Genomic DNA, 12,293 nt, shown 5'->3' with positions numbered 1-12,293 from the left:
CTTTTCTGTTTAGGATTTTTATTTATTTGAGAGAAAGAGAGAATGAGAAAGAGCACTAGAAGTGGAGGGTCAGAGGGAGAAGGAGACTCCCTGCTGAGCAGGGAGCCCGATGCAGAATTTGATCCTGGGACTCCAGGATCATGATGTGAACTGAAGGCAGTTGCTTAACCAACTGAACCACCAGACACCCCTGAGATACAATTCTTATTCAAATATTTCTCGGGGTCAAATAAAGAAAATACAAAATTTAATATCTGTTTGGTCTATGTACACAGATGCTCCAAAAGTAGTACAGACTGAAACAATAATTGCTGATGATATTAAGGAAATAAACTTGACAGATCCCCTCCAGTTAGAAAAATGGTATGTCTTGAGTGATTGAAAAATAAGTAATACTGGCCAGAAAAACATATTCATAATGCTACCAGAATCTGATTCAACTATGATGCTATCAATGAGAGAATTAACACTAGTGGTTTCTGAATATTTAGTGCTGAGTGAAAAAGTTTTACCGTCATGCATGAAACCTGATCCAGCTAAGCACCTGACTAGGTACTCAGGGATGAGGTTTGAAGGACAAATAATATTGCCAGACTTTTACAACTCAAAGGCCATATGCTATCTTTATCACCTATTAGGGAAGCAGAATGTCTAATTAATGTTAACTGAGTGGTGATATATGGGTTCATTGACCCTGGACTGTTATCAACTGCTGCATAACAAATTGTTTCAAAATTTAGTGACCTAAAACAATAAATATTTACTAACTGGATTTCTAAGCTGGATTTCTTTTAGAAAAAGAAGTGAAGGGGTACCTGGGTGGCTCAGGAGGTTAAAACCTCTGCCTTCAGCTCGGTCATGATCCCATGGTTCTGGAATTGAGCCCCACATCAGGCTCTCTGCTCAGCAGGGAGCCTGCTTCCTCCTCTCTCTTTGCCTGCCTCTCTGCCTACTTGTGATTTCTGTCTGTCAAATAAATAAATAAAAATCTTAAAAAAAAAAAAAAAGAAAGAAAGAAAAGAAAAGAAGTGGAGTAACTTAGACCAGTCGTTCTTCCGGGGTCTTTCATGGTGTTTCTTAGGACTGCATGAAGATTTGAATTAGGACTGGGGAATTCACTTCCTGGATATGTGTGGGTATGTATGCCCACATACACATATACATCCTTGCATATCCATATACAACTGACCAGTCAAATAGCATTTATTTCATTGGATGTTTGCTGGAAACTCTGAGCCGACACCAAGCTTCCATAAATTTTTTCAACTCATGAAGCCTTAGGAGGAGTTCAAGTCTGATAAGTTTTCTGTGAAAATGTATGCCAATCTATCAGTTGGCTGGTGTAGTTTGCAGGAATTTGCCTGGGAGAGCCACAAGGGACAATATTTATAGTACTCCAGATATTTGGGTCCTAAGATAAAAATTTCTGATAAACCTCAGGGTGTCCTGCTGTGCCTGTTTTCCTGTTCAAGGTACTCACAAATTATGTGTGATCTCAATGCAAACTGGCCTGCTTGCTAAAGAAACAGACTATGTGAAGGAAAATATTGTGCTCTTCCTAATTCAGAGCATGAAGATCAGAAGGCATGATCTAGAAAACAAAGTAATGGTGGGGAAACAGAGGCAATTAAATAAAATATGAAGTCTGTGTAGTGAAAGAACATGCATGGAGAAAAGATGAAATATTATGTCCAGGAAAGCAAAAGGTAATGATGCTTCTTCTGGAAAAAAAACAAAAAACAAAAAACAAAAACAAACAAAAAAAATCCTAATATATACCATTTATCATATCATAGCCAATTAACAAAAAAATTATATTAAAGATATTAATAGGAGAAAATCTGTAGCTCTGGAGTGTGGGTATTGGGGTGAGGGGAAGATTTGTAGTAACTGGTCATAACTAATGTCCTACACAGGAAAAGGAAGGATCTGTGGGCATTGATGGCACCACAACCCATTTTTCCTGGTGGATTATATGATTGCAGAACTACTAAATTTGGTTTCTGGGAAATAATCTATAATATTAGAAGGATGGGCTTTTTATAAGGGGTAGAGTGCATCTTGTCATCACTGGAAATATTTACTTACCAGGAGACACATCAATGTGAGTTAGGAAAGGTTTCAAACTAAAATATGAGAGTTAAAAGGACAGAAAATAAATATTTAAATAAAACCAACAACTGTACCTTAATGCATACTTAGTAGCATAAATAAATGGAGAACATAAGGGCATGCTCAGTAATTCTTAAGAAAAAAAATCTAGTATATATAGTAATATCTGTACAGTAATAAAAGGATTTCAAATTTTTAAAGTAATACTATAAATGGGATTTCACAATCTGAGGAACTTTGTATTAGATTATGATAATAAATTTTTATGATTCATGAAAATACTCACTTGTGGTTGTTGGACCCTAGGCTAAGCATTTTATAAGCATTCAGTGATCATTTGTATTGGGTACTATATTTTCTCCCATTTGGCAAGACAGTAAATTCTGTGAGGTTAAATCATTTACCCAAGGTAAGACATCTGAAAAGAGGCAGAACAAAATATGAATTCAAGACTATTTCTATTCAACCTTACTGTCTTAAAAGATAGCTGCTTAGAGATTCATGAGAGGCCTGGGACCAAGCAGGATGTCAAGTACGTTTATTGTCACAATCCATGTAAATAGACATGCACACACATGTATACACACATGTACATACACATACATATATTTGTGTGCATAAATACATATATGGAAAACATATTAAATGTATGTATATCCAATTCAAGACAACAAAGGAGGAAGTTTATTTAGTTACCTTCTATTTGGAGAGAAAAAAATACTGAAAATATAATGAAATAGAACAAAGAAAATGTAATTATGGAAATGCTGTGAACAGGAAAATTCATCAGTAAGCACATACCTATATGGTTTTCTGGGCTACTAAAAATAAGAGAATCAAGCTAACAGCATATCAGATAAATTCTTCTTATTTTATTTTTTACTGTTAATGTTTTATTATTGATATTGTTTATCTTTTATTTCTGGCATTTCCATTTGTTTTTGTTTTTGTTTTTCATTTCATTTTGTTTCTTTTCAGTGTTCCAGCATTCATTGTGGCATTTCCATTTGAATCATAGTTTCTTTCTCTCTGCTTTCATACATGGTGTCTTTTCCCACTTGACCCATTAGAATATTAATAATAGTTATTTTAATGTTCCTCTGAAATTATTGCAACATCTGAATCAGCTCTGAATCAGTTGATTTATTTTTTCTTTTTTTAAAATATAAATTTTAGATAGTAAACATACAGTGCAATATTGGTTTCTGGAACAGAATTCAGTGATCTATCACTTGTGTACAACACCCAGTGCTCATCTTAACAAGTGGTCTCCTAAATACCCATCACCCATTTAGCCCATCTCCCATCCACCTCCCCGTCAACCCTCAGTTCTCTATTGTTAAGAGTCTCTTAAGGCTTGTTTTCTTCTCTCCTTTTTTTTTTCTCATCTTACTTCCCATATGCTTGTCTGTTTTCTTTTGTAAATTCCACTTGTGATTGAAATCATATGGTATTTGTCTTTCTCTATTTCTTTTAGCATGATGTACCCTAGTTCTATTCATGTTGTTGTAAATGGCAAGATTTCATTCTTTTTGAAGACTGAGTAATATTCCTCTCTGTGTGTGTATACATTGTGTACATGTGTTGTGTCTACACTATATATGTGTGTGTATGCATACACACACACACACACACACACACTATATCTTCTTTATCCATTCATCTGCCAATGGACATTTGGGCTCTCTTCATAGCTTGACTATTGTTGATAATGCTGCTATAAACATCAGGAAGCATTTATGCCTTAGAATCTGTAGTTTTGTATCCTTTGGGTAAATACCTACTAGTACAATTGCTGAATTGTAGGCTAGTTATCTATTTAACATTTTGAAGAACCTCTAGGGTGGCTGCACCAGTTTGCATTCCCACCAACACTACAAGAGGGTTTCCCTTTCTCCACATCCTCATCACCAACTGTTTCTTCTTCTATTGTTAATTTTAGCTATCCTGACAGATGTAAGATGGTATCTTAACATGATTTTGATTTGTATTTCCCAGATGATGAGTGATGTTGAGCCTCTTCTCATTTGTCTTTTACTATTTGTATGTCTTCTTTGGAGAAGTGTCTGTTCATGCCTTCTGCCTGTATCTTAACTGGGTTATTTGTTTTTTGAGTATTGAGTTTGGTAAGTTCTTTGTAGATTTTGGATACTCACCCTTTATCAGATATGTCTTTTGCAAACATCTTCTTCCATTCCACAGGCTGCCTTTTAGTTTTGTTGATTGTTTCCTTCATTGTGTAGAAGCTTTTTTAACTTGATGAAGTCCCAATAGCTCATTTTTACTGTTTGTCTTACCTGTGATAATGTGTCCAGTAAGAAATTAATATGGCCAAGGTCAAAGAGGTTTCTACTTGCATTCTCCTCTAGGATTTTGATGGTTTCCTGTCTCACATTAAGGTCTTTCATTTATTTTGAAGTTTTATTTTTGTTTGTTTTGTTTTGTTTTGTTTTTGTATTGTGTAACAAAGTGGTCTAGTCTCATTCCGTGTGTTGCTATACAGTTTTCCTAGCACAATTTATTGAAGTAACTGTCTTTTTTTCCATTGGATATTCTTTCCTGCTTTGTCAAAAAGGAACTATACAGCCAACTGGCTGTATAGTTGTGGGTCCATTTCTGGTTTTCTAGTCTATTCCATTGATCTATGTGTCTGTTTCTGTGCTAGTACTATACCATCGTGATGACTAAAATTTTGTAATACAGCTTGAAATCCAGAATTGTGATGTCTCCAGTTTTGTTTTTTCTTTTTCAGAATTGTTATAGCTATTTGAGGTCCTTTGTGGCTCTATATAAATTTTAGGATTGTTTGTTCAAGCTCTGTGAAAAATGCTGGTGATATTTTGATGTGGATTGCATTAAATGTTAGATGCTTTGGGTAGTATAGATATTTTAACAATGTTTATTCTTCCAGTCCATGAGCATGGAATGCTTTTCCATTTCTTTGTGTCCTCTTCAATCACTTTCATACGTTTTCTATCATTTTCAGAGTATAGATCTTTTACTTCTTTAGTTAGATTTATTCCTAGTATCTTACTGTTTTTGGTGTAATTGTGGATGGGATCAATTCCTTGATTTCTTTTTCTGCAGCTTCATTATTGGTACATAGAAATGCAACAGATTTTTGCACATTGATTTTATATACTACAACTTTGCTCAATTCATGTATGAGTTCTAGCAATTTTTTGGTGGAATCTTTCAGGTTTTCTACATAGAGTATCATATCATCTGCAAATAGTGAAAGTTTGACTTCTGAGATTATTCCTACACTGAATCAACTCTGAATCTGTTGATTCCTTTATTGTTCAATAATGGTTTTTTGTTTTAATTTTTATTTTAGGTGTATCACATAATTTTGATTTCATACATTGAGCATAGGATAGTAGAGAATGAGGCGAATCGTACTTATAGCTCCTCTCCTGTTTGGCTTTTAGTGCAGGAGCTTGTGCCAGTCTAATTACAAGATGATCTGAGTTTGGGTACCATTGTGGCAGTTGTCACCTTCAGTGCATTAAGTTCCATAGGCTTCTTGTGGTGAGCTTCTCTTACCTATGCTTAGAGTGGCAGCTGGGTGTCAGAAACTTTTCCTAGTGCTCAGGCCCTGTTTTCAACTTTCAGGGGTCTCTATATCTAACAGAGAGAGCTCCAACTCCACACTCTTGACCTTTGCCAGTGGTGGAATATTGTTGGTTTTTAGTTGGTGCTAGGCAATTTCAGCTCTTTGATGGTCACCAGAAAGCTAAGATCTTTAAATTTACCTGCACTTTTCTCATTATTATGTAGGAATGATAATTTTTGCAATGCTCTACATTATGAACAGGATGGAAAAGCTTGCCTTTCTTTTTGAAAACAATTTTCTTGGATATATATTCCTATATAAAAAGATTTTCTTATTTAATCATTTAATATATCTCTCCACTGTATTTTGGCTTTTATTGTTTCTGACAAGACTGATACCATTCTTATCTTTGCTCTTTTGTATATAATGTGCCTTTTTACTTTCTGCTTTTAAGATTTTCACTATATCACTGGCTTTTAGCAATTAGAGAATGATATGATTCCTAGTTATGTTCTTTGGTTTAGAAGTGATCTATCAGAAGTGAGTGAGAGAGCTCACTGGGATCACCTTGATGGTTTACCTTCTTCTGTGGATTACTGTCATGCACTATGGGTGATCCAAATACATATTTTTTGAAACTTATTGTTTCATACATTGTGTTTAAGTTTCAATTTGTTCAAGGGTAAATTTAGTCTTTTCTTCTTTTCTTTTCTTAAAGCTTTTATTTATTTGAGAAAGAGAGAGAGAATGAGTGGTCGTGAAGGAAGGGGTAGAAGGAGAGGGAGAAGCAGACTCCCCACAGAGCAGGGAGCCCAACACAGGGCTCAATCCCAGGATCGCAAGATCATGATCTGAATCAAAGGCAGAAGCTTACCCTACTGAGCCACCCAGGGACCCCTAAATTTAGTCTTTTAAATTTCATCTTGACCATCACAAGTTTCAGTGTCTCTTTGACAACATTTTTAAAACTTGAGTTGCTTTGACAAGACGAAATTTTCTTTATTAAGAATTGTTTATCGAGAACTTATATTTTTTTTACTTTTTAAATTCTTTTCTTTCACTATTCTTAAACATTTTGGTTTTGAATATGCAAGTTAATGGGGTTGGTGGAGCTATTTGTAGTTCTTGTAAACTTTAGATCTGGTACAAAACTGCATATTATACATTAAAAATAATAAGATAAGGGACACTTGGGTGGTTCAGTTGGTTAAGCATCTGTCTTTGCTTCAAGTCATTATTCCAGGGTCTTGGGATTGAGTCCTGCATTGGGCTCGCAGGGACTCTGCTTCTCCCTCTGACTTGTGCACTTTCTTACTCTCTCTGACAAATAAATAAAATCTTTAAAAATAATAATAATAATAATGAGATAAAACTACATATTCACCACTTGCCTATAGAGGTTTAATAGGTGTATAAGGAACTATGTTACTAAATGAGCTGCTAAGTGTTGAGACACATGCTACATTATAGGCAACAACTTATAAAGGGAGGAATAAAAAAAACATAAATTAATTTACACAAAAAATGTTGCAATGATAATTTCTCTAGATTGTAATTATTATCAAGAAGGAGTAAACTATACATACACTTTAAATATGTCAAATACAGTGAGCCACAAAACAAGAGAATTAATTATCATTCACTGATTTCTAATTTCTTTCATATGATTGAGACTCAGTTAGAATAAAGAAATTAGTGTTTTCTCTAAGGTGTTTTTTTATTCTTGTAAATGTTACCACAAATACATCATTCAAAAATGCAATATGGCCTTCTTATAGAGTTCAAATTTATTTGTTTGAAACTTTTGACTGAGTTATTTGGTTAAAATATAAAAGAATGAAGGAACTTCTGGTTTCCATTTTCATATGTAAAGATATGTAAAGTCATCATCATGGCCTAACAACAAGTAAAAAGTTGAACAAATTAAAATCAACAACTCTTTTTAGATTCATGAGGCAATTGAGGTCACAAACCAAACCACTGCCCCCCCAAATTATAGAAACAGAGAGTTAGGGTGCCTGGGTGGTATAGTTGGTTAAGGGTCTGAGTCTTGTTTTCCACTCATGTTGTGATCTCAGGGTCATGAGATAGAGCCTTGTGTCAGGCTCTGTGCTGAGTTCAGACTGCTCAGTTTCTCTCTCCCTTTCCCTTTGCCTCTCCCTGCCTCACTCATTCCTTCTCAAATAAATAATTTTTTTTTTTTTTTTTGAAGAGAGAACCACATAGGTGGATACTCAAAATTACAACCTACCAGAGCAGAAACCAGTACTCAGGTACAAATACCTATGCTGTAATTGACAAATTGCTGGAGGCTAGTATGGGTAAGTCAGATGATTAAAAATCTAGGAAGCTGGGGCGCCTGGGTGGCTCAGTGGGTTAAGCCGCTGCCTTTGGCTCAGGTCGTGATCTCAGGGTCCTGGGATCGAGTCCCGCATCGGGCTCTCTGCTCAGCAGGGAGCCTGCTTCCCTATCTCTCTCTCTCTGGCTGCCTCTCCATCTACTTGTGATTTCTCTCTGTCAAATTAATAAATAAAATCTTTAAAAAAAAAAAATCTGGGAAGCTGCCAGTCTCACATGGATCCACAAGACTTTTATGATTTTTAACTACAAAAGTCCTATCAGATTATCAATTTGTTCAAAATAATAGTAGAAACAGTGTATTCAATATACATGATATAACTTATAGTGTGTATATATATAATATATATAGCTTATTATAAGTGAAATGAAAAATAAATGGTAAATAATAGGATTAATTAAACAAACTAAATATATGCATGCTCTCCCTCTCTAAACATTTAAAAAAGACTTAAATTATAAACTAATAAATATCTTAATGTATTATTGGGTTTATGATATATATAAACTTAATATGTGTAACAATAATAGCATAAAAAGGGAAAGATGGAATAGGGCTGTATAGAAATAACATCTTAAAATTTCACTGGAATTAAATTGTTTGTTTGTTTATGTTCAATGCTGATTCTGATAAGATGTGTATGTAAACATAGGGCAACCACTAAGAAAATAACTTTAAACAATACAGTGAAAAAATCATCAAAGAAATTAGAATGTTACCCTAGGAAATACTTAGTGAAAAATTACACAATAAAGGAGGAATAGAGGAGAAAATAGGCATGACACATATATAAAAGAAGAAGTAAATATATAAATCCAACTATACCCATTATAACATTAAACATGAGTGGATTAAAAATCTAACTGAAAGACAAATATAGATAAGATTAAAAAACATTATAGGAGGCACATTTTAGATTCAAATATAAAAAAGAATTGAAAACAAAAGATGAAGAATGGTATATTATGAAAATAGCGATTATAAAAAAAAAAACCTGGAATGCCTATAGTATTACAAGAAAGTAGGCTTTAAAACAGAAAATGCTATAAGATCTAAAGAAGACTTTTTAAATAATACAAGTACTAATCCATTAGAAAAATACTATAATTATAAACAATGGCACTTGACAATAAAGACCAAAAATACATGAAGCCAAAACTGACAGTGTAGAATGAAAAACTGGTTCAACAGTGATAGGGATTATTCAACAATAATAGGGATTCAATATTCTACTTTTAATATGTATAGAACTATGCAAAAAATTAACAAATATGTCCATACCAGTAACTATGTTGGTCCAATTTGTTTATCCTTTTCCCTCTTATCTACCACTTCCAGAACCTCACACATATTCTTCAGGCTATTATTATTAGCAAAATCAGAAATTTTCTTGTTAGTTCAGACTTTAAAAATGTTTGCTAGGGTTTAGAGATGTGGCTCTGAACTAGTGCTCAATACAGAAACATGCAGTAAAAATAGGTAGGTATAGTGTTTGCTTTTTTGCGAGGAAAATACCTAAGATAAAGTAATTGCTAGGTCTTCAAACAAGATAGAAATAGTTTTAATAGGGAAAAGCAGAAGCTTCTGTATCCAAGATACATACACTCATTTGAATTCATCAAGATGTCTTTACTACAATTATGTAGGTCTCAGTCTTTCTAATAAATTAGAGAAATTTTCCTTAGTACCTCCAGAATGCCTGTGAATTTAACTTACATTGTATTACAATACTCGCTATATATCAGGCTTCACTGTCTGTTTTTTCTTTTTATTTTGTCTTTTTTCAATAAGATTTTCAGGATGTGGTATCTTGTAGAATAGTCAAAAAAAAAAATCTGGTCCTCAGAATTTGCCTTGAGCTGAGAAACTAAGCCATAATTTGTCATTTTCCTTCTATCAAGTTCCATTGTGAGCAGCCATCATATCTTAATTCTGGTACAAAATACTGCATCATTCGTATATCAATGTCAGAAGCAAAAACAACTCCAATTATTTTAAATAGAAAAGGAATTAAAACAGGCATATTGGTGTTCACGATATTAAGGGAGGTCAGAAAGAGAAAGTTCTAGATTAGATCGTCTAATAGTGACTCACAAAATAACACAGAATTGCTCTAAGAAGGCTTCCAATAGAGTATGCCCAATGCTAGAAGTTGCAGTCATTCCTGACATAACTGCCTTTCCCATCTGAGAAACAAGAGAATGGACACTGGAATGAATTTTGTTACAGAATGACTTCATGTATTACTTACCAGACCAATCAGCCAGAAGTTCTAGGGAATAGTCTTGGGGCTCGACTCCATTCTCCAGATCTCAAGAGTACATCTACTTTTTAGAAAGTAATTACTAGATATAAATGAGTCTAAAATGCACTTTATTTCTAGTCTTTTCTGATAGATAAAAGTTGGAATGTTGAAGGGTAACTGTACATCTAATCCTGAATATTCAGGAAATAAATGGAATCTGTATATCATAGTAATCTTATTTTCATGTAATTCATTTAAAAATACACATGAATTGTAATTTATTTAATGGTAATATCTTTTGCTTCTGGACTCATATTTCCAGGTAATTTTTTTCACAGACTTTGTCATATATATATATATACATATATATATATATGTGTGTGTTATTTAAAAATTTGTGTTAAATATGCATTTATATTTATCTGTAATAAATTAATGCATATAAAATGAACTTCAAAATATGTGCAATTACCATGATGCTTTAGAGTGTCCTATTGAATAATTATTCTGAATTATGTTATTATTACAGTTGTTATTGAGTTCATATTTAATTCAAGTAACAAAATATATTTGATAAAAAAATTGGATTTTGAAATAGGAGTATCAGATCAAATAAAATTATATAAAGGAAGCATCATAATGGGGTAGGTAGATCTTATTAACAACTTTTTTATGTGTCCATAACTTAGTATTTTTTAAATGTTAGAATGAGGGGCACCTGGGTTCCTCAGTGGGTTAAGCCTCTTGCCTTCGGCTTGGGTCATGGTCTCAGGGTCTTGGGATCAAGCCCAGCATCGGGCTCTCTGCTCAGCAGGGAGCTTGCTTCCTCCTCTCTCTCTCTGCCTGCTTGTTATCTCTGTCTGTCAAATGAATAAATAAAATCTTAAAAATAAATAAATAAATAAATGTTAGAATGAAATATTATTCAGTGATCCTTAATAACAAAATGAAAAGAGGGCATGGGCACTATTATGAATGCTTATGGAAGGCACATTAGTGATTGTTCCTAAGTCCATTATTTCAGTAGAATCCACAATGGTGAAACTCCAACATATTTCTATTAAATTAATCTATATCAAACAAACTCATGGTGGGAATTAATAAATTTGAGGATAAATACTCCAGGAATGACAGGGACAAGGTGTCTTGTTCCAAAGAGAAAACAAATTTATATTTCAATAAATTTGTCAAAAGAGTTATGAAAATCCTATGACTCATAAAAAATGTTAAAATATATTACTCCTCATTTGAAAATGCAGTTATAATATTTTGGATTTAAATATGGATTTTTAAATTACTTCTTCAATATGTAGCAGAAATATAGGTGAATGAAAGTGTTCACTAAACTTTCTCATTACTCAGAGTAGTGAAAATTAAGAAAGGATATGTGTTACCAGTTAGAAAGTATTTTACAGATTTTGAATAGTTAAGTTTTAAGATGGAGAGATACTGTCTTAATCAGCATCACACATTTGCTATCTTATTGACATAGTTGCTGATACTTGCTATTTTATTGGATACATTCATTGCTTTGTCTCACAGGAGCAATGCATCATTTTGGAACAGAGAAGTTCATTACCATATAAAAAAGTCTCTTCTCATGGCCATGGAGAAAGGAAGAGTGTTTGTAAAATACACAAATGGATTTATGCTGATTTTCCCAGTAAAGTCCTTTTCATTTCATGGCTTACTGTCATATTATACCCAGGAAAGCATTTATAGAAAATTGAATAGATTGAATTCATGTCAAGAAGAGTAGATGATACATACTTCTCAAAGCAAATGACTTTAAAGAAAAAAAAAATCTCATTAAGTATGTTTTTCATCAGAGATTAATGGATATCAAGGTTTTTCAATATACTTCTTAATCTCAAGAAAACCACTAGACAGAATTCTATTTTGTTTTAGTGTTAGGATTTGCTGCTAGTTCCTAGGTTACATCACAAAATTCTTATCTTTAGATTGTAATAGTTTTACTATTTTGATCATTCTATATGTGTGAACAGAATTTAATTCAGAAA

Source organism: Neovison vison, chromosome 13 (assembly GCF_020171115.1).
Source record: "Neovison vison isolate M4711 chromosome 13, ASM_NN_V1, whole genome shotgun sequence".
NCBI classification, from domain to species: Eukaryota; Metazoa; Chordata; class Mammalia; order Carnivora; family Mustelidae; genus Neogale; species Neogale vison.
This window is presented reverse-complemented; position numbering follows the sequence as displayed.